The sequence below is a fragment of the Amblyraja radiata genome, chromosome 14, assembly GCF_010909765.2.
Source record: "Amblyraja radiata isolate CabotCenter1 chromosome 14, sAmbRad1.1.pri, whole genome shotgun sequence".
Taxonomy (NCBI): domain Eukaryota; kingdom Metazoa; phylum Chordata; class Chondrichthyes; order Rajiformes; family Rajidae; genus Amblyraja; species Amblyraja radiata.
In genome coordinates, this window is record NC_045969.1 from 36525286 (window position 1) to 36547641 (window position 22356).

Sequence of the window (22356 nt, forward strand, 5' to 3'; positions counted from 1 at the left end):
CGAGGGTCTCAATAATTGTGTTAAAGATATTACAGGTTTGCCTTTATGGACGGTTAGCACAGTTTAGGCACATTTGAGTTGTTGATAACTCTTTTTGTGTCTGAGTAACATGCTCCTTCATTGATCCCACCCACCATTAGTGAAATGCAAAACTGAGTTGAAACTTAGTAGATGCCACTTAAGAGAAAGTGCAGAGATCAACACATTTTTAGGTAGATATTTGTTGAGCATGAAAGCCTTTGGAAATTTCCATTTCCTGATGTTAGTGATTGTTTTCGAACTAAGGATGTATGACAAAACATGCTTTAGTTTAAATTAGACGTTGGAGATACAGCACGGAAACAGGCACTTCAACCCACCGAGTTCACGCTAACAAGTGATCATCCTCATACACCAGCACAATCCTACACTGAAGCCAATTAATGTACAAAACTGCATATCTTTAGAGTGTGGGAGGAAACCGGAGCACCCGGAGAAAACTCACGCGGTCACAGGGAGAACATGTAAACTCCGTACAGACAGCACCTGTGGTCGGGATTGAACCTGGGTGTCTGGTGCTGCAAGGGAGCACTTCAACCGCAGCATCACTGCACCACTCTAAAGTGTAAAGTCTAAAGGTGACATAAATGTGAGCCACATTATTTAAAAGGCATGGGATGGCATACCTGGTTGAGCAAGAGCAATAAGGATGGTTCCCATTAGCAAAGCAGACTGTGGCCTTTTCCAAAGAGATTTCATTTTAGTCGGCGGTGCTTTTCTTGACTGAAATCATAGGTTCAAAAGTTTCATCATAAATCATTATCCATCAGGTGCCAGCTCTGTGGAGGCAGACAAAACCACAGTATTTTACCAATAAAACTAATCAGACCGATAAGTACCATTGGCTTAGAGATTCGTAAGCACCGTGAGTGTAGGAGGGCTGTCGAGAGTGAATAGGGCCATCGAGAGTGAGGAGGGCCATCGATAAAGAGGGGGACTGCCGAGAGCATAGGGGAACCCATCGGGCTTAGTGTTCGATGAACTTGTAACTTTGTCGGCATCAGAAACATAGTGACTCTTTGTGTACTGCCTAGGTGAGGTCTGCTGTATGATCTTACTGGGTTGTGAGCAAAAACAGAGAATTTCACTATACCTCGGTACTTGCGGCAATAAATTATAAATTACCATGGAATCATTGTGCTGTTTTGGAGGGGCAGAGAGCGGGGCATCAGTATTAGTGTGAAGCTGCAAACCAAGGTCTCCACAGTGCGTTCACAGTAGAACCTGCAAGTGGTCCCCTTGAGAACGTACAAACTCCGCACAGACAGCACACATCATCAGGATTGAACCCGGGTCTCTGGTGCTGTGAGGCAGCAACTCTACCGCTGCACCACCATGCCGCCCTTGACCTAGAAAAGGTCTTGATCTGGTAAAGATTTATGTCAAGGGAAGTAAGTTCCAGTGTCTTTTCACACCTTTCACATTAAACTTTGGAGAACATACTGTGTTAAAAAAAACACAGTGACATATTTCTGGGTAATGCTTCCACTTGGATAATATAGTGTAGATAGAAACATCTCTTTGAATTCATGTTATCTTCAAATCAAAAGCCTGCTTTCGGAGTCATTTGTTTTCATTTAAGACACTAGTTCTTTTCTAGTTCAGCAAAATAGATACAATTTGGTGTTTCTATTTTCTGCGAATGTTGGAAACCACATTAAGGGCTGAAAAAGAACCATTTTCTCTGCTACACCAGACACATTTCACCTGTAGTTGTGACACAGAACAGGAATATTTTTCTTGATACTTAATTAACCGCACATTTGTATACCAGCCACAACCAGAAATACCGAAGATAGACACTAAAAGCTGGAGTAACTCAGCGGGACAGGCAGCATCTCTGGAGAGAAGGAATGGGTAATGTTTGGATTGGATTGGATTGGATTGGATTCCTTTATTGTCATTCAGACCTTTTGATCTGAACAAAATTTCGTTGCCTGCAGTCATACATATAATATAATAATAAATAACAAAACATACAATAAACACAAATTAACATCCACCACAGTGAGTTCACCAGGCACCTCCTCGCTGTGATGGAGGCAAAAGTCTTAAAGTCTCTGTCTCTTCCCTCCTTGTTCTCCCTCTGCGCTGAGGCGATCCAGGCTTCCGTTGTTGTGACCCCACCGGATGATTGTGAGTAAGTCCCGCGGCTCAACCGAGATCCGCGAACGGGCCGGTTCAAGCTCCGTGGCCCGAAGGGTTTCAGGTCGAGACCCTTCTTCAGACTCTTCAGAAATACCAACGATCCACCTCAAATGCTGGAGACAAAGCACCTGCCTGGAGGCCCCTGCTCGCCCGACTGTGGATTGAAAACCCGCCCGGAAGGCCTAAGAGGAGGGAGGCGGTGATGGCGGTCGAGAGGAGCAAAGCCAATCACCTTCGTAGCAGAAGATCTCCACCCCTCCCCTCTCCCCTCCAGCATCATCCGTCCAGAGAAATGGGAGTTGGATGGAGGGCTCATAAGCAGACCGGCTGCGGGAGGGAACGCACTGCCTTGACGGTGGAGTGGGCCTGCTGGAGGCCCTGCAACAGCCTGGGGCTGGGCTGGACCGGGCGCCGCTCCAAGAGGCCGAGCACGTGGTCTACAGCGGTGGTACAGGGGTGGAGGACACCATGGCTATGCTTGGCCAGGCTGACCCTGCAACATCGCCAGGACAACAGGCCTTCATGGTCAGGCCGATGACCCTGTACTTACAACAACTGGGTCTTGAAAGTGGCGCCAAATGTGGTGACTCTGTACACTGTCTCAGTGTACTACTCCTATAGACTTGTACGGTATCTGAGATGCTTATCTAAGAGATATCCAAGTGCTTACGCATAGTGAGCTGTATACTGAACTGTATACAAAATGAATTTCACTGTACCTCAGTACATATGACAAATAAGGTACCACTGAACCATATCTCTGTATCCACACCAATAAATGGGTCTGCAGATTGGTAAGTGGCACAAGATTAACTACATTTTTTTAATGAAACTTTGTTTCTTTTATCGTCACAATGCTCCTTTTATAAAAAGATTGAAATAAGGATATTTCTGGATATTTGTCATGTCTCGAGTTGTAATAGGCTAAGTTTTGATAATCTCTGTGAATGCGTTGACAGCCTATCCGTTTCTTTTAGTTTGTTAGTACCTGATTTTCCTGAAAAATATTCCAATCTTCAAGAAATAAGTAAGCATGTTTGGGTCATGTTGATAAAAATGTAGTTGTCTTCAGGTAATTTACAGAGGCCAAGTAACCTACAAACCCGCACGGTTTCGGAAGGTGAGAGGAAACCAGAGCACCCGGAGAAAACATGCGTGGTCATATTGGTGAACCTGCAAACATCACACAGACAGCACCCTAGGTCAGAATCAGATCCGGATCTCTGGCACCATGAGGCAGCAGCTCTAGAAACGGCGCCACTGTGTTGCCCACTACCCTGTTAGCACATGGTGAATGTAGGAAACAAATTCTTGGATGACTTCAAGTTCATTGCGAGAAGAATGAGAAACCAGCCAGGAGGAATAATCAAGTTTAGAGTTACTTAAAAACATAGGGATGATTTCAGTCGTGGGCTGAGTCAGTGGTAATATGCCTCAACATTAAACACAGGAAGCCAGTAGAAAATGTTAATCTACAATCATGGTGATTGCAAAATAATGTAATTTAATGTTGAATATGTAAAGCCATAAATTTCTAAGTAAAGTTAAATTTTAAGATGTAGATTTAAAAAAATGCAGCATCCCAAAGTTCCCATTAATGAAACAAATAGACTACAACAGTGGCCAAGACATTTGGTATTTCTAAGGTGGAGTTAATAGGTTCTTAATTAGGTAGGGTGTCAAAGGTTATGGAGAGAAGGCAGGAGAATGGGGTTGAGGGGGAAAAATAGATCAGCCATGTATATTATTTTGTTACGTGTACAAGATAATGCGAGGAATATATCAGCTAAGTGTACAAGAGTAGGGGAATCGAGAACAAGAGAACATTGGTTTAAGGTGAGGGTGAAAAATGTAATAGAAATTTGAGGGGTAACTTTTTTCACAAAGGGTGGTGGTTGTATGGAACAAGCTTCTGGAGGAGGTAGCTGAGGCAGGTACCATCATAACATTGAAGGAACATTTGGACAGGTACATTGATAAGATAGATTTAGAGGGTTGTGGACCTTACACGGGCAGGTGGGACTAGTGTAAATAGGGCATGTGGGGCTGAAGGGCCAGTTTGCACGCCATATGACTCTATGACTCTATGACTGAGTCCCGACCCGAAACAATGAAAATCTTGGCGCATAGTAGTAATTCATTGTTTACCCTAATTTCTCATTATGTGGCTCAGTTAAAATTTGTCTGATGCTTTTGTGATAATCGAGATAGTTATTTTAAATAATTTTAACAGTACCTTAAAAATGGACTTATTTCGGTTGTGTTGTAAAAATGGGATTTTGCTGATGTCTTGTGAAGTAGCAAAGTGTCAGAACATGCAACAAAATTTAAATGCTATTAAAGCATCTTGGTATTCCCAATTATTAAACAAATGCTCATTCATTTCATATGGATTTCTAATTTGTTTTAACACTGATGTATTGTCCTAATATTTTTTCCTACACTGTAATCAAGCCTTGAGAATAATAATGAATGGTATTTTGTGTAAAAATAAACATGTTTTAAAAAATAGATCAAATTAATCAATCATTTAGTTTGACATTGTTCTTTTTTGGTGACTACAAGTGGGTTAAGGCCTTCAGTTGTTCATCCTTTTCAATGTTTTAGACCAGCAGAAAGAACATCTCAACCCAGGGATGATTGGGTTAACATATGATGAGCGTTTGACAGCATTGGGTCTATTTTAAAAGGATGAGGGGACAACCTCATAGAAACTTGCCAAATAGTGAAAGCCTGGATAGAGTGGATGTGGAGAGGTTGTTTCCACTAGTGGGGGAGTCTAGGACCAGAGGCCATGGCATCAGAATAAAAAGACATACCTTTAGAAAGGAGATGAGGAGGAATTCCTTAAGTCAGAGGGTGATGAATCTGTGGAAATCATTGCCAAAGAAGGCAGTGGAGGCCCAGTCAATGGACATTTACATAGAAACATAGAAATTAGGTGCAGGAGTAGGCCATTCGGCCCTTCGAGCCTGCACCGCCATTCAATATGATCATGGCTGATCATCCAACTCAGTATCCCGTACCTGCCTTCTCTCCATACCCTCTGATCCCCTTAGCCACAAGGGCCACATCTAACTCCCTCTTAAATATAGCCAATGAACTGGCCTCGACTGCCCTCTGTGGCAGGGAGTTCCAGAGATTCACCACTCTCTGTGTGAAAAAAGTTCTTCTCATCTCGGTTTTAAAGGATTTCCCCCTTATCCTTAAGCTGTGACCCCTTGTCCTGGACTTCCCCAACATCGGGAGCAATCTTCCTGCATCTAGCCTGTCCAACCCCTTAAGAATTTTGTAAGTTTCTATAAGATCCCCTCTCAATCTCCTAAATTCTAGAGAGTATAAACCAAGTCTACCCAGTCTTTCTTCATAAGACAGTCCTGACATCCCAGGAATCAGTCTGGTGAACCTTCTCTGCACTCCCTCTATGGCAATAATGTCCTTCCTCAGATTTGGAGACCAAAACTGTACGCAATACTCCAGGTGTGGTCTCACCAAGACCCTGTACAACTGCAGTAGAACCTCGCTGCTCCTATACTCAAATCCTTTTGCTATGAAAGCTAACATACCATTCGCTTTCTTCACTGCCTGCTGCACCTGCATGCCCACTTTCAATGACTGGTGTACCATGACCCCCAGGTCTCGCTGCATCTCCCCTTTTCCTAGTCGGCCACCATTTAGATAATAGTCTGCTTTCCTGTTTTTGCCACCAAAATGGATAACCTCACATTTATCCACATTATACTGCATCTGCCAAACATTTGCCCACTCACCCAGCCTATCCAAGTCACCTTGCAGTCTCCTAGCATCCTCCTCACAGCTAACACTGCCCCCCAGCTTAGTGTCATCCGCAAACTTGGAGATATTGCCTTCAATTCCCTCATCCAGATCATTGATATATATTGTAAATAGCTGGGGTCCCAGCACTGAGCCTTGCGGTACCCCACTAGTCACTGCCTGCCATTGTGAAAAGGACCCGTTTACTCCTACTCTTTGCTTCCTGTTTGCCAGCCAGTTCTCTATCCACATCAATACTGAACCCCCAATGCCGTGTGCTTTAAGTTTGTAAACTAATCTCTTATGTGGGACCTTGTCGAAAGCCTTCTGGAAGTCCAGATACACCACATCCACTGGTTCTCCCCTATCCACGCTACTAGTTACATCCTCGAAAAATTCTATAAGATTCGTCAGACATGATTTACCTTTTGTAAATCCATGCTGACTTTGTCCAATGATTTCACCACTTTCCAAATGTGCTGCTATCCCATCTTTAATAACTGACTCTAGCAGTTTCCCCACTACCGATGTTAGACTAACTGGTCTGTAATTCCCTGTTTTCTCTCTCCCTCCCTTCTTAAAAAGTGGGGTTACGTTTGCTACCCGCCAATCCTCAGGAACTACTCCAGAATCTAAAGAGTTTTGAAAGATTATTACTAATGCATCCACTATTTCTGGAGCTACTTCCTTAAGTACTCTGGGATGCAGCCTATCTGGCCCTGGGGATTTATCGGCCTTTAATCCATTTAATTTACCCAACACCACTTCCCGGCTAACCTGGATTTCACTCAATTCCTCCAACTCCTTTGACCCGCGGTCCCCTGCTATTTGCGGCAGATTATTTATGTCTTCCTTAGTGAAGACGGAACCAAAGTAGTTATTCAATTGGTCCGCCATATCCTTGTTCCCCATGATCAACTCACCCGTTTCTGACTGCAAGGGACCTACATTTGTTTTAACTAATCTCTTTCTTTTCACATATCTATAAAAACTTTTGCAGTCAGTTTTTATGTTCCCTGCCAGTTTTCTTTCATAATCTATTTTTCCTTTCCTAATTAAGCCCTTTGTCCTCCTCTGCTGGTCTCTGAATTTCTCCCAGTCCTCCGGTATGCTGCTTTTTCTGGCTAATTTGTACGCATCATCCTTCGCTTTGATACTATCCCTGGTGGAGATTGATAGATTCTTGATTAGTACGGGTGTCAGGGGTTATGGGGAGAAGGCAGGAGATCGGGGTTGAGAGGGAAAGATAGATCAGCCATGATTGAATGGCGGAGTAGACTTGATGAACCGAATGGCCTAATCTGGTCCTACAATTTATGAATTAAATGAAGCTCCACTTGCACCAGAGTGCTTAATCAAATAAACTGCTGACAATGAAAATCCAGGTTATTGTTTCAGGTTTAGGCCATGCACCATTCAGTGTAAATCGCCTGATGTTTTGCGTTGTCTCTCCTGTCATTAAGTGGTGGTACACCTGCCGCATGTCTGCATAATGGTGGTTTGTTTGTTAATGATAGTTGGTGTTTTTCATCAAATCATCTCTCTGTATTAATCTCATGTGCCCTGCTGACATTTGACTCCAAAACTGCCTGCATCCTCTGGTGACATGATGACCAACATGTCACCAGAGCAATGCATTACAATTGGAAAATCTGTAGGCATTTTAATCCATTTCTATTGATTCTCCAATGCAAAATTGAACTGTTTGGCTAAAGATCTGAGATTATAATTGATAGCTAATCAAATTAGCACTGATGATGTGAGAGGACTATAGGTTTAGAAATAGAATTTCAGTTGTATTCCTTGCAAAGAACACCGTACGGTAAGATGCTTAAAATGGGGAAGAAGCTCTGGCCTCCAGAAGATGAGCCATTTCTGTGAGATTGTCCAGACCTCCTGGATATTTGAATAGATTTTAATTAAGATTTAAGAGAAGCATAGATTCAGAAGATTGTCTGAATGAGGTTCCAAAATTGAATTAAGAGATTGATAACGTTGATGAATAAATTATTTATGATGCTTATAAATCATTAGGAAAAATGCATTAAACATATTGCATTTTGAGTCTGATTCCAAATTAAACCTGTTACACCTGCAGGCTATCGATGCCTTAGTCGTTTTACTTGTACGTTGGAAAGGTGAATTCTATATTTGATCATTCATTTATATTCTAAGAAAAATATGTACCTTTCCATAGTAAATGAGAACTGAATCTTTAGGTTTTTAACATAACTGTTCTCCTGAAATATGAAATGAAATATTGTTATCTGCAGCATCAACCTTGAAGAAATCCTGCTTATGAAATGCCTTTGGTCTGGTAAAAAATTGTCAAATACTTTAACTCCCCCTCCGATCCCCACACTGATTTGGGCCTCTTCCATTGTCAGAGTGAAGCCCAGTGCAAATTGGAGGAACAGCACCTCATATTTCGTTTCGGCAGCTTACACCCCAGCGGTATGAACATTGACTTCTCTAACTTCAAGTAACTAGTGCTTTCCCTCTCTCTCCATTCCTTCTCCTTCCCAGTTCTCTGACCAGTCTCACTGTCGCCGACTACATTTAATCTCTGTTTGCTTTGTCGTGACCTTCTCCCAGCTAACAATGACCTATTCTACATTTTACTTGATCTCCATACCCTTTGTCCTGTTTCCACACCGTACACTTCCTTATCTATGTATCTCCCCTTGTCATCAATCTGAAGAAGGGTCTCGACCTGAAACTTCACCCCTTCCTTTTCTCCAGAGATGTTGCCTGTCCCGCTGAGTTCCTCCAGCATTTTTTATCTATCTTCGGTTTAAACCAGCATCTGCAGCTCCTTCCTACAGTTACTCTGGTAAAAATATTGCTGCCATCTGCAAAATATTCAGACCACGAGAGCTTGCACTGTGATAAGATCAAACAACTTCATGAGTTCTTATTGAACTTGTGAAAACAATATCAGATTGTGGTGGCATTTATTTCCTGTTTGCTCCTGTTCAACTTCTAGATAGTTGTTATTAGAATCTGAATTTAGAAAGGTAAATACATCATCCAAATAAATTTTCAGGTGCCCCTGTCCTAGGCACCTTTGGTACATGTGAATCTAGGAATCTATGCAGCTCCACATCCATATGTGGATCTATCCATACCCATTGCTTCTGAACAACACGAGAGTGCAAACCTGAAGATGCCTGGGTTAGAAATATCCAGGAAAATTTGTTGTTATTATTATGTTGTTATGGTGGTGCAATGGTAAAGTTGCTGCCTTAGAATGACAGAGACCCGGGTTCGATCCTAACTGCGGGTGCTGTCAGTACATTCTCCCCCTGAGCTGCGTAGGTTTTCTCCGAGTGCTCCAGTTTTCTCCCACACTCCAAAGACATACAGGTTTGTAGGTTAATCGTCTTTGAGATAATTGTAAATTGTCGTTAGTGCATGTAGGATAGTGCTAGTGTGGAGTGATCGCTGGTCAGCGCAGACACACGGGGTAAAAATATATTCCTGGATTCAACCTCCATAGTTTTCTTGAGCTGAATCCTGAACAAGAAAATATAAGATTTGCATCCTTTGAAAGAAGAAATTCATTCTTCATTCTTCATTTTACAAGGGTGTTGGCAGGATTCAAGGTTTTGAGCTATAGTGAGAGGTTGAGCTGGTTGTGACTCTATTCCTTGGAGCGCAGGAGGATGACGGGTGATCTTATTGAGGGGTATCAGATCATGAGAGGAATAAGTTATCTAGAAACGCAGAGTCTCATGCCCATAGTTGAGGAATCGAGAACCAGAGGACATAGGTTTAAGGTGAAGGGGGAAAGATTTAATAGGAATTTGTGGGTACGTTTTTCACACAAACGGTGATGGGTGTATGGACTGAGCTGCCAGAGGAGGTAGTTGAGGCAGGGACTATTGTAATGTTTAAGAAACAATTAGACAGGTACATGGATAGAACAGGTTAAGAGAGACATAGGCCAAACACAGGCAGGTGGGACTAATGTAGATGGGACATGTTGGTCGGTGTGGGCAAGCTGGGCCAAAGGTCCTGCTTCCACGCTGTAAGACTCTATGACTCTAACATGGTCTTAAGAATCATAAGTTATAAGATTCACAGCCCTTTGAAGAGGAAATCTGCTCTTCGTCTCTGTATTAAATGGGAGCTACCTTATTCTGAGACTTTCTTGGGCTAAATCCTGAGCTATATGATTCACAATTCTTTGACAGAAGAAATTCGCTCTTCATCTTGGTTTTAGGGTTCGACTATGCACTTTGGTTCCTGATTCGACCAAACAGGATGTGGGGGGAGGAATCAAAACAGTCAATTACTGCAAAATTCTCACGTTTCTCAATATGATCACATCTCATTCTAATTTCCAAAGAGGTTAGACCTAACCGGTTCAACCTTTCCTCATGAGATGATCCCTCCATACCAGCATCATCTGAGTGAATCTGCTCTGAACCGTTTTCATGTTCATAGGTTATAGGAAAAGAATTAGGCCATCGGCCTATCAAGTCTACTCCGCCAATCAATTATGGCTTGGTCTATCATAGGGACAGCCCTCCTCACCATCCAAAGCATCTGCATGAGAAGGCTTCAGGAAGGTGGCATCTGCCCTTAAGGATCCTCAGCATCTTCTCACATCTACTGTCACACAGCAGGTACAGAGGCCTGAGTTCCATGCCACCGTTCAGGAACAATGGTTACTTTCCTGCAACCATTAGGTTCTTGACTCGACCTACACAACCATAATCCTACATTGGCCACAGCACAGACTGCCTCTTGCAATAGCATGAACTTGTTTTCTAATTAATACTTTTGCCCTTGTGTCTTGTTTGTTTGCATAATCTAGTTCTTTTGACTGTCTTGTCTGAATCTCTGATGCAGCTTGCAAGAAAGCTTTTTTATGATATCTGTACCTCACTGTACATATGCATGTGTCTATATACTTGAGTTGCAAGGAACTGTGAGGTGCTGGTTTATAAAAATAGACACAAAGCTCAATAACTCAATGGGTCAGGCAGCATCTCTGGAGAATGTGGATAGGCGATGTTTCAGGCTGGGAGTCTTCCTCAGACTGAACTTGACTTGATTAAAGTCATATTCAATTCATTGTTTTTTTAAAACATGCTCATTTTTTCTTGATTTTGTGCTTGTTCGTTCAGTATGGCTTTTACTGGGGAATCTACACACTACCACATCCACTTTGCTATTTTATCTATCTCTACTCATATGGGTTCTACATCTCTTCATAAGATCATGTGATATGAGCAGAATTAGGCCATTTGGCCTATCAAGTCTGCTCTGCCATTCAAACATAGCTGATCTATCTCTCCCTCCTAACCCCTTTCACCTGCCTTCTCCCCGTAAACCCTGACACCAGTACTGTCTGTCTGTATGTCTGTCTGTCTGTCTGTCTTAAGGTGAGATTGTTCGTTACAACTTGCTTTATTTCCTGCTATCTGAGCAGTTTTTCTTTCTTGCCTGTGTAAATGTTGATCATCCCTGGATTCTGAATCTCCTTTGATCTCCTTATAATCACGTCTCTGCTAATGCCTATCAGATGGTAATCATGCTGCTCATTCATTGACTGTGTTTCAAGTGAATAATTTTGAAATGGCTCTCTTGATTTTCACAATGTTTTTTTCCCCTTGACTCTAAATCCCAGCAACAGTCGATTTTAGTTTCAGTAATTGGGTCAAACGTTACAGTACAAAATGGTTTGGGCAGAAACAGGTCCAGAATTGAAATTTCTAACAGTTTTGCAACCAAATGATATCCAATGTCAACTGAGGGCGTTAGCACCAATTATTTTTTTACACATGGCAGCTGTTCAGACGAAGAACATGAACATTTTATCCAGTTGTTCACTTTCATAGCCCGCTCGTAATTTGCCACTTTTAAATTAACATAACTTTAAATCCTTCAATCATGCTCTACTTTCGCCTGTTCTTTTTCAAAACAGATAAAGCACTCTGCCTACATTCATAACCAGCAGTCTAAGATTGAAACTTTGTTCTGGGTTTAATGAATCATAGAATAATAACAGGAAAGAGTATCAAATTGTGCCTCAACATATGAGAGACGTAGAAAGGGTAGACAGTCATAACCTTTTTCCCAGGGTGAAAATGTCAAGGATATTGGTAATATTGGGAATATCAGAACAAAGTAGAAAACTTACAACAAATCAAAGAAATGTTCTTGATTACAGTATAATTACTGGGAAAAAATTAATACTAACATTTTGGAAAATCCAACAACCCCCATAATTAAAATGTTGATTACAGAAATGTCTGAGACCTTACACTTTGAAAAAATTAGATTTGTCTTAATTGACAAACCAGAATTATTTGTTAGAATATGGTCTCCATTTATTGATTTTTTAAAGAGGTAAACTGGTTCAACACAGAAACTGGACGGAAACCCGAGCTCAGGATTGGATGAATAACTACGCCTTATAATCTACGGACCTAACTCCAAAACTGTTATTGGTAATTCTTTTTGTTTGTTTTTTTTTTTGTTTTTTCTTTCTCTCCTTTTTTTTCTCTTTATCCCTTCCTTTCTATTAGTTTATAGATCTTTCTTTTGAGTTCTATCTTTTAAAACATTCTATAAAAAGAACAGAAGCTTTGTATGAATGTAATGGATAAACAAACCGTGTTGCTATTATGTGTTTACGCTTCTAATAAAAATAATTTTAAAAAAAAATGTCAAAGATGTCAGGGCGGCACATTGGTGCCGCAGTAGAGATGCTGCCTTAACTAAACCAAACTAAAGAAATGGGAGTAATTTGTATTTTGGTTTTGTGCCTACAGTAAAAATGCACCCATACAAAAACTGAAGATTCAATAAAATAATTTATTATTCATTTTTTAAATCTTGCACTAAACGTTATTCCCTTCATCCTGTATCCATACACTGTGAACACAATCGCACCTGCCATCAGGAAGGAGGTATAGGAGTCTGAAAACCATAACCTCTAGGTTCAAGAAAGAGTTTAATTGTAATCGTGTATAGTCTTTCCACTGACTGAATAGCAAGCAACAAAAAGCTTTTCACTGTACCTCAGTACACATGACAATAAACCCTAAATGAAAGTAATTTGCAGTGAAGGACGACTCCATACCGACACTGAGTTTGACTCACCCCCGCCCGTACATACCTTGTTGATTGCACAGTGATTTCCTTGGGTCGATGCAATGAAAAGAAGGATCAGTGCTGCTTTTGTTTGTTATTTGTTGAGTTCCTTTTAGAAATGCAATCTGATTTCACGAACACCGAAATCAGAACAGGAAAGGGAATAATTTAAGCCTTTATGTCTCCGCTGTCTGCTTGAGCATTGATCTTCAAAGGAAGTCTAGTCTAAACCTTAGTGGTTTTCTGTAAGACCAAACATGCATTAAAACATTGCACATACAGATAGAACAGGGTGTTTGCCCGATTACAAAAACGAATGAATGTACCAGTAGAATGGGTATTGCCACATACATAGTGCAAAATACTTAAATGATGGAACACCTTTAACATCAAGAGCAGACGATGGCGCAGTGATAGAGTTACTGCCTTACAGAGCCAGAGACCCGGGTTCGATCCTGACTACAGATGCTGTCTGTATGGAGTCTGTATGTTCTCCCTGTGATTGTGTGGGTGTTCTCCTGGTGCTCTGGCTTCCTCTCACTTTCCAACGACATGCAGATTTGCAGGTCGAGAGGTCTGCTACATGATTTTACCAGGTTGTATGGAAAACAAAGCATTTCACTGTACCCAGGTATATATGACAATAAAGTATCATTGAATCATTAATAAGCTTCAGTTAAATAGTCCTTAGTGTGTAGGATACAACTAGTGTATGACTTATTACTGGTCAGTGTGGAGAAAGGCTGTATCTCTAAACTAAACTAAACCCTAATGCAGATTGACATACACCAGGAGGTTATACTGTGGTGGTTCTAGGGATCATTGTTCCAATTCCAAGCCCTTGCATCCTTTCCAAACAAGGTGTTCAGGCATGATCATAATGAGGTCACAAAGAACATCACCTTTCTATGTTCTCCAGAGATGCTACCTGACCCGCTGAATTACTCCAGCACTTTATATACTTTTGTGGTAATCAGCATCTGCAGTTCCTTGTTTTTACACAATGAAATGGGGCTTCGTTAGCTTTTGTATTTTTTCCTCTTTCATGAAAATATTTGAAGCTTGACAATCCTCCAGCTACACCACTGAAGATCACTTGATAATTGTAATGTGAACTTCTATAACTTTGACCCTCCTACGGATGTATTCTGTCAGGAACAATTCTACTTTTTAGAACTGACAGCAAGTAACTCATCTTCATCTACTCCTACCTTCTCTAATCTCACCACTACCGTCTCCAGTGAAGCAGGTGATAAGTCATTTAGTAAGTGGGGCAGCACGGTGGCGCAGCAATAGATTTGCTACCTTTCATGACCAGAGACACGTTCTATCTTGACTGTGGGTGCTGTCTGTATGGAGTTTGTGCGTTCTCCCAGTGACTGCGTGGATTTTCACCAGGTGATCCGGTTTCCCCCCATGTGCAGGTTTATATGTTAATTGGCTTTGGTAAAATTGTAAAAATTGTCCCTGGTGTGTCGGATAGTGCGAGTATTTGGGGTGATCACTGGTGGGCGCGGACTCATTGGGATGAAGGGCCTGCTTCCACGCTGTTTCTCCAAAGTCTAGAATAAATCTCAATGATAGACAATAGACAATAGGTGCAGGAGTAGGCCATTTGGCCCTTTGAGCCAGCACCGCCATTGAATGTGATCATGGCTGATCATCCACAATCAGTACCCCGTTCCTGCCTTCTTCCCATATCCCTTGACTACGCTATCTGTAAGAGCTCTATCTAACTCAATCTTGAAAGCATCCAGAGAACCGGCCTCCACCGCCCTCTGAGGCAGAGAATTCCACAGACTCACAACTCTCTGTTTGAAAAGTATTTCCTCATCTCTGTTCTAAATGGCTTATTCTTAAACTTTATACCCTGGTTCTGGACTCCCCCAACTTCAGGAACATGTGTTCAAGCGTGTCCAAACCCTTAATAATCTTATATGTTTCAATAAGATCCCCTCTCATCCTAAATTCCAGATGCCGCAAGAGGGTAAATTGTCACGTGTACCGAAAATGGAATAATAAGTTCATAAGTTCTAGGAGCAGAATTAGACCATTCGGCCCATCAAGTGTACTCTGCCATGGCAGATCTATCTTTCCCCCTCAACCCCATTCTCCTGCCTTTGCCCCTTAACCCCTGACATCCTTACTAATCAAGAATCTAGATTGTTCCTGAATCTGGTGGAAAGCACTTTCAATCTTTCGTATATTCTGCCTGATTGGAGAGGGCAGAAGAGGGAATGAACATGGCCCCTGATTATATTGGCTGTTTTGCAGAGGTATCGTGAAGTGTAGATGGAGTTGAAGGGGGGGGGGGGGGGGAAGGGGGGGGGGGGGGGTGGAGAGGATAGTATATGAGACAGACTTCATCCACAACTCTCCACGATTAATAAAAATGGTAAGTATAAATAATGAAACTGACGATTGTCTACTTCAGTTTAAAGCAGGGTGTCAGGGCTTACGGGGAGAAGGCAGGAGAATTGGATTTAGAGGCAAAGATAGATCAGCCATGATTGAATGGCGGAGTGGACTTGATTGGTCGAATGGCCCAACTCTGGGCAAGACGAACATCTGAAAACATAAACTGTTGGAGGAACTTGGTAGGTCAGGCAGCATCTGTGGATGAACCGGTGAGGCTCCTGGTTGGGACCCTACTTCAGAGTGCATTACTTCAATTTATTGTGCTTTTAATTTTGTAATGTATGACTTTTTTTGTAAAAAGATTATTTCAATTTTATGTCATGTTTTCATTAAGTCTATTTGAACTGCCCTTATTTTTTTTGATCATTGGAGACGTAAAATGTATCAAAAGCCAGTGATGATAGTAAACTAACCAAATGCCATCGGGGAAGTCTGGAGGTAGGAATCTGGGAACAGTCACAGTGGGCCCTTTAACTCGGTGGGACATCTTGAAAGCTTGGTTTTGAGCAATTGGAACTGCAGATTTGCAAATGGTCTACGTGGTCGTGGGAAGAGTGAGGATGTGAGTGCAGGGGCAAGTTCAAACACAGTCTGGCACCATACCTTGATGTATCTTTCACATTTGTTGCATGCTGCCAGCACTAACCACAATTTCTGTCAAATACGGGCATCGGTAGTGGAGCTCAGGCTCAGGATTATTCTGCAATGCTGAAAAACATTTATTTCTGGAGGACTAGAATATAAAAACAGGCTTGCTAAGCCACTGGTCAGACCACATTTGAAGGATTGTGAGCAGTTTTGGGCCCCATATCTGAAGAGGAATGTGCTGGCGTTGGAGAGAGTTCAGAGGAGGTTTACGAGAATGATGAGCGTTTGACAGCCCTGGGCCTGTACTCGCTGGAATTTAGAAAGACGAGGAGCCACAATATGGAAACTTACTGAATAGTGAAAGGCCTGGATAGAGTGGATGGTGAGAGGATGTTTCCACTACTAGAGTGCACAGCCTCAGAACAAAATGACTCACCTTTTGAAAGCAGATAAGGAGGAAATTCTTTAGTCAGAGGGTGGTGAATCCGTGGAATTCATTGCCACAGACGGCTGTGGAGGACGTCATTGGGTAAAACACAATGGCAGACAGCGCCACTTGCTGATGAGCGGGGAACGTGAATGCAGGAAGTCCCATCAAGCTTCTTGCCACAGACAATTAAGAGTTGCCATACATGGGAGCGACATGTGGATTTGGATATGGTCTTGGGAGCCTTAGTGAAGTACAAGTACATGTATAACGTTATACTTGTACCTGCAGGGGATAGATGTGGCATTCAATTCCAGGCATTAACCTGGGGAGCTGATACATTAACATAAAGATCAATAACCGCAACATAACAGTCGTCGGGGAATGAACCTTCAAATGGCAGATGGTGCCAAGCACACTATCAGTCTTTGACTCTGTTTGACTCAACCCACCGTCACCACTATCCAATCAACTATCCCTATCGATGAACAACACTAAAAATGTGCAATACCAATGCCCCCCGGAGATTATTCTTTTTCTTGATTAGTGTGGGTGACAAGGGTGAGCATGGAGGCTGGAGGTTATATGGAACGAGCAGCCAGAGGATGTGGATCAGGCAGGTACAATAACAACATTTAAAAGACACTTGTAAAGGTACAAGGATGGAAAAGATTTAGAGGGATATGGGCCAAACACACATGAACAGCTTACATGGAGCATCTTGGTTGGCATGAGTGAGTTGGGCCAAAGGGCTTGATGCTGTATGACTCTCTGTATTGAGCTCTGTAAGGATTTGAGGATTTGTAAGTATTTAAAAAGCATTGTTTAGTTTAATTTAGTGATATAGTGAGGAAATAGGCCCTTTGGTCCACTGAGTCGGCGCCAACCAGCGATCCCCACACATTGCACTATCCTACATACTGGGGACAATTTACAATTTTACCAAAGCCAAATTAACCTATAAACCTGTACGTTTTTGGAATATGGGAGGAAACCGGAGCATCCGGTGAAAACCCAAGTGGTCACGGGGAGAACGTACAAACTCTGTACAAACAGAACCCATAGTTAGGATCAAACCTGGGTCTGTGGCACTGTAAGGCAGCAACTCTACCGCAGCACCACTGTGCCGCCCCATTGATCGACCTCTATCTCAGCATATACATTTGTCTTGCCCATAATTGTGGCATTGCAATTATACATAGACTAGTCTGGGTAATTCTATTCCACAAGAAATACGGGGCATTTACAAAGTATTCAACATATTCAAAGATTTCTGTGGATTTTCTTGAACTAGACAGTATAACTCTGAAATGCTGAACCTAGGCTACCAGAGAACCTACCAGAGATAGCCTAGTGGGCACCTGGCGTGGGAGGGGACCTCTGTTAAGAACAACGGGGACCCGGCGCGGGGGGACTGCTGCAAGGGACGGTGGGAGAACAAAGGGGGGCCCGGTGTGAGGGAAGGGGGGCTCTAGTTCAGAATCCTCTTCCCAGGGGATAAGTCTTTGTTTGTATTTATGATAAGTCTGTGTTTGTTTGTTCGTTCATTTGTTCCGGTGAAGGACCTGTGCACATGGCTGCCAGCCAACAGTCGCTTGTCTTTGTCTTTCTGTTTTCGCTTTTAATTTCAAGTTTTTGTTTACCTTATGTGTTGTCACTGTCGGCAGACCAATTCCCGTCCGGGGATGAATAAAGTTTTATCGTATAACATTCCTCACACCTTTAGGTACAATGGATACCCCAGTAACATCTCTGTCAGCTATTAACTCACCTAGATTGTTTCTCCACCTTCCCCTTCACATCTCAATCACAACTGATATGAAGTTGTATGCCAAAAATCATTTCTAGCTTTTGATGTAAACTTGGACTGAAAGCCAGTATGGTGTTGCTTATCCCCATACCTCTAGATTCCCCCTCCCTGACTCTCAGTCTGATGATCGTAACACATTCAGTGCCACTTTATACTGTAAATTTATTTTACCAAGTGAGGAAATGCAAAGTGGTTTAGTTTGTGGAGGGAGATTTCCCTCTGGAGGGTAATCATACAGCTTAATTTCTGTCTGAAGAAGGATCTCAACCTGTAATGTTACCTATTCCCTTTCTCCAGAGATGCTGACCTGCTGAGTTACTCCAGCATTCCGTGTCTATCCAAGTAGTATAGCAATCTGTACCTGTGTTTCTACAAGTAGTAACCAACATTCATAATATTACTTACAGGAATATACAGTAAGACGAGTAGTCTACCGGTGTTTCAACCCTTAACATTTTGTGACCATTATCCTTTGTCCAAAGTGTCCACTTTGCTCTGATAATGTTCTGCTCTGCCATGAATTTACAGGAGTAGGAATATGAAATGCAAAAGGCTATTTACTTTGAATCTTATTGCAATACCCAGAAGTAACACAAAGCATTTTAAACAAGATAAATCATTGTTATGAAGCCAAATTTGGCTGCTATTTTACAAACTAGATCAACAGCACGGTAATAACCAGCTAGTTACCTTTTGATGCTGTGTGGAGAGAAGACAATGCAGAAAGTCAAGAATATTCTCTGCTCCGAAGAGTTCGATGTGGTTCTGACCTCAATTGAACAAATACACCTTCAACAAGGCACTGAATTGCGCTGGTGTGTAAGATTACAAGATCCACAACTTTCTGATTCAGAGGTGTTACTAACTCAGCAAAACTTACACCAGAGGAAGGAGAATTTTCCGATGTAAACATATGGTTCTGTGCAGTTGAAGTCATGTGGAACTAATTCTCTGCATGTTAATCATGTATATTTTCCACAATTAAATCTATCCTTTTGAAATAATAATCTTCAATTTTGTGCATTTCCCTATTGTCTTTCAAATGGAATTTTAAACTGGTTTAATATAAATCATTCTGATAGAATTCAGACCAATAAAATTCTTTCATTCTTCATGCCCTGCAAAATATTTTCAACATTTTAGAGTCATGTAGCACGGAAACAGGTGCTTCGGCCAAATCTGTCCAAGCCGACCAAGATGACCCATCCAAGCTGATTCCACCTGCCCGAGCCTGCCCCATATCCCTCTAAACCTATCCTTTCTATGTATCTTCCCAATTGTGCTTTACCTGTTGAGATAGTAGCTGCCTCAACTATTTGCTCTGGCAACTCATTCAATATACCCACCACTCTCTGTGTTTTAAAATAAAAGTATCCCCTACAGTTCCTATTAAATCATTCCTTTCTCACTGTAAACCTTGGCACCTCTTGTTATAGAGTCATAGAGTCATACAGTGTGGAAACAGACCTATCGACCCAACTTGTCCACACCGACCAACATGTCCCATCAACATTCGTTCCTCGAGCCTGATTTTGGCCAATGTCCCTTTAAACCTATCCTATCCATGCACCTGTCTAACTGTTTCTTAAACGTTGTGATAGTACCTGCCTATTCTTCCCCACAGCCATCAGACTGTTAAACACAACTTCAAACAAACTGAACTATAATAGCCTATTGCACTTTATTTGTTTATTGATGTGTATATATACTGTATATATATGGTCACACTGATCTGATCTGTATTTATGACTACAATATCCTGTTGTGCTGAAGCAATGCAAGAATGTCATTGTCCTATCTTGGACACATGACAATAAACTCTTGAATCTTGAATCTTGACTTTTGAATCTCATCTGGCAGCTCGTTCCATACACCAACCATGTGTAAAAAAGTTACCCCTCAGGTTCCTATTAAATCTTTCCCCCCGCACCATAAACCTATGTCGTCTGGTTCTCAATTTCCTTTGTTGTAGAACTTCAAACCACTCCCTGGCAGCAGATCACCATTCCCCCAAGGTTTCAGGCTGCTTCTGTGCACACGGTGAGACACGTCATCCCGGTTCATATCCTCCTTCAACAGAGTCCTGGTCAGGTTCTGCAAAGAGATGAATCTGAGAAGACTGAAGAAAACAGGACTTGGATCGGGCCTACGATGACCATAACTCGACTGATACAGTGCACTGCTGCTGTGCCTCCATAGAGTCTTCAGCATGAGGAGGCATGGAGCGACAGGATTGATGCTGAGCCCTTGCAAAGGAGTGGCTATTGGCCTCAGACTGGATCTCATTGTCTCCTTTTTAGTTTAGTTTTGTTTTGAGATACAGCATGGACTCCATGGACTGGGAACTCACCCTGAAGGCCCAGCTCAACCACCCAGAGAGGAAGTATTCAGATGGAGGGCCGGTAAGCAGACCGGCTGTGGGAGGCAGTGCAGAGCATCTCAATGGTGGAGTAGGCCGCTGGAGGCCTTGCAACAGCCTGGGGCTCAGCTGTACTGGGCGCCGCTCCAAAAGGCCGAGCACGTGGATGCCACACAATTTTCAATGGTGGAAGATACCAGGGCTACACTTGGCCAGGTCGACCCTGCAAAGCTGCCAAGACAATGGGCCTTCATGGTCAGGTAATGAACTCTGCCCTTACAACAACTAGGACTTGAATTGGTACCAAATCTGGTGACACTATGTACTGTCTCAGTGCTCTAATGCTATACACTTGTACTGTATCTGCGATGCTTATCTAAGATGTATCGAAGTTCTTATATATAGTGATACTTGTACTGAACCGTATACTAAAATGAATGTCACTGTACCTCAGTACAGGTGACAATAAAATACCTGTTATACGTGAATTTCCCCCGAACAGGTGTAAAACCCATAGCGCTATGTTTAAAGCCCACAGCGCTGCATCTGGTAGCGCTATATTTAGAACCCATAGCGCTGCAGCCGACAGGGCTTTGTTTAAATTATCACGCGCTATGCTGGCAGCGCTCTGTTTAAAACTGCGCGCAAAACCGGCAGCGCCATGTGTATTGCTTTACGCGCAAGTCTGCGGCTGATAGCGTTTTGTTTCTAAAAGGGGGGAGGGAGGCCTTGCTCGGATGCAGTCCCCTGCCATTGGTTGTAGTTTGAATTAGGGAGCAGAGCTATGGGCCAGGACTTACTGGCGGTTATTTCAATAACTGCTTTTGGTCTGTATAAAGGCAGGCGCCGGTAAGCCATTAGGTACTTCTTGACGAGAAGGGTTCACTGACGGGCTGGGTTGTGATCAGCACCACGGACGGAGGTCGAGAGAGAGGGAGGTGTGCTGCTGTAAGACGGGCCCCGCGCATACCGAGATAAGTGCTGTTTTTGTTCTCTCTCGTAGAAACATAGAAACATAGAAAATAGGTGCAGGAGTAGGCCATTCCGCCCTTCGAGCCTGCACCGCCATTCAATATGATCATGGCTGATCATCCAACCCTGTACCTGCCTTCTCTCCATACCCCCTGATCCCTTTAGCCACAAGGGCCACATCTAACTCTCTCTTAAATATAGCCAATGAACTGGCCTCAACTACCTTCTGTGGCAGAGAATTCCAGAGATTCACCACTCTCTGTGTGAAAAATGTTTTTCTCATCTCAGTCCTAAAAGATGTTTTTCTCATCTCGGTCCCCCTTATCCTTAAACTGTGATCCCTTGTTCTGGACTTCCCCAACATCGGGAACAATCTTCCTATATCTAGCCTGTCCAACCCCTTAAGAATTTTGTAAGTTTCTATAAGATCCCCCCTCAATCTTCTAAATTCTAGCGAGTATTCTCTTGCCAATAAAACTGATTTGAAACTTAACGGACGAGTGTGCCTTTTTTCTGTTCTATGGTCAGATTCTTCAACCCTGTTCCCTTGTAACATGACCCTTGAACCATTGAACTATTATTTTAAGTTTCCAGACTCCAGACTTATCATCTTGAAGCTTGTAGGTCTGATCTAATCCTCCAGATGGCAGTACAACTATGAACTACATTTGAACAATAGAATTTAATTGGAAGACGTATGATAAACAATTGTGT